We start from the raw sequence: 1,717 nt of genomic DNA, 5'->3' as shown, positions 1-1,717 counted from the left end.
ATTTGAATATTATCCTAAACCATGATAAATTAACGCAAAAAATATCTTTATTCATAAAGTTTATTTTCTTTTGTATTGTGTAGAAAATAAACGTTAAAAAAGCGAGCGACTTAATACCGAAAAAATTTATCTTTGGCAAGGCTCGATATAGCAGTTGATAGTGCAACAACATTAGCAATGATAGATATCCTTAATCTTGATAATGTCACTCAAACATCGCCTTCATTCATCATGATTATTTGTAAAGAAAATAAATACTTTTTAAAAATCAATAAAATTAATATAAAGCTGCTTAATAGAATTTTATTAATAAAAAACTGTTTAGTAGCCGAGCCTCGGTAGCGCAGTAGGCAGCGCGTCAGTCTCATAATCACTCTGCTGAGTAATCTGAAGGTCGTGAGTTCGATCCTCACCCGGGGCAGTATTATTTTTGAAGCGATAATTTCAAAAAGGTTTGGAACGAAAAGGCAGGTTCAAAAATCTGCTTTCTATTGACTTAATTCGGAACAGGAAAAAAAACAAGTTTTTTTTTTTCCAGACATTAAAACTGCAAACAGGTTCAAAAATCTGCTTTCAATCAACGAAAAGGACTTTTTCAGTAAGTTACCGCCCTTTAGCCAGAGCTAAGGCAGAAATACATTTCGGAACAGAAAAAAGACCCATTTTTTTCCCCTAACAATAATAAAAAATGCAAAGTTCTAATTTTCGTGAATCAAAATAATCAACTCAATAGAGTTATCTGAAGGTTGTGAGTTCGATTCTCACAAGGGGCAGATGAGCTTTTTAAAACCAGTATCTGCTTTAGTTTGCAAAAATTTCTTCGTTTCAGAAACATTTTCCTCTGAAAATAATTGCGTTAAAACCACATACAGAGGCTCCCAAAAGTGTTCGTACACCTTGAAGTTTTGTAGTAAAACCAAAATAACGCAAAACTGAAATCGAATATAAAGTCCAATTTTTTTTTCCACATCATTCCTATGCCATTCTAAATAAAACCCAGTAATGTTTTCAAAATATTTCCTGATTATATTTTTGAAACTTGTCGCAAAACGAAGAGATAGAGAAATAATACGCCACAAAAGTCATCATACACTGAAATATTTTCGAATAAATTCACGATTAAAATTATCACATGTCATTTTTTAATTATTTTTGCATTATGTTGACACTGTTTAGTCATTTCGCTTTAGTTTTTTTTTGTTTATTTATACCCTAATATTCTGCTTATTATTTTGAAATGGCTGGTATTCGTAAAAAACAACATTAACCATTCGAAATTTGATTTTTTGCCCCTCACAGTAATGGTAATTTGGTTTGAAATGACACTAAATTAGTAAATTTATACCAGTCTATAGTCAAGTGCTTGATAAAATGATTTAAAGAGAGTAATCGGATCTAAAACTGGGTAAGAAAAGGTCAACTGACCCAGTTAAAAAAGCGCGATCGGAGATTTAGAAATAAAAAAATTATAAAAAATACACATTTGAGTGCTGTAAAAGTTTCTGCAGAATTTAAGGAAAAATTTTACGTTTAATTTTCAACTAAAATTGTTCGCAAAGTGCTCGATCAGCTGGATTAAAATGGGACCTCTTCCGACGGAAATTTTCTTGTTTGTGCGGAAAACAGAAAGCCTACGCTTTCCGTCGCACTGATAAATAAGCTCAAAACATTTTGAAATAACCTCTAACTTAGAGATGAAAATAAACTCAACATTTTT

The 1,717-nt window shown here is 31.4% G+C and overlaps 1 non-coding gene across 1 annotated transcript; it reads left to right on the top strand.

The window, feature by feature from the left end:
* The first annotated feature begins 332 nt into the window (after positions 1-332).
* Positions 333-421, top strand: Trnam-cau (transfer RNA methionine (anticodon CAU)). The gene is given in 2 exon segments: positions 333-369; positions 386-421. It is a non-coding gene; the product is annotated as a tRNA-Met (tRNA).
* Positions 422-1,717: the final 1,296 nt, after the last annotated feature.

The sequence above is a fragment of the Uloborus diversus genome, chromosome 4 (assembly GCF_026930045.1).
Source record: "Uloborus diversus isolate 005 chromosome 4, Udiv.v.3.1, whole genome shotgun sequence".
Classification (NCBI taxonomy): Eukaryota; Metazoa; Arthropoda; class Arachnida; order Araneae; family Uloboridae; genus Uloborus; species Uloborus diversus.
Note: the sequence above shows the minus strand (reverse complement) of the source record. Positions and strands in the feature narration are given on the sequence as shown.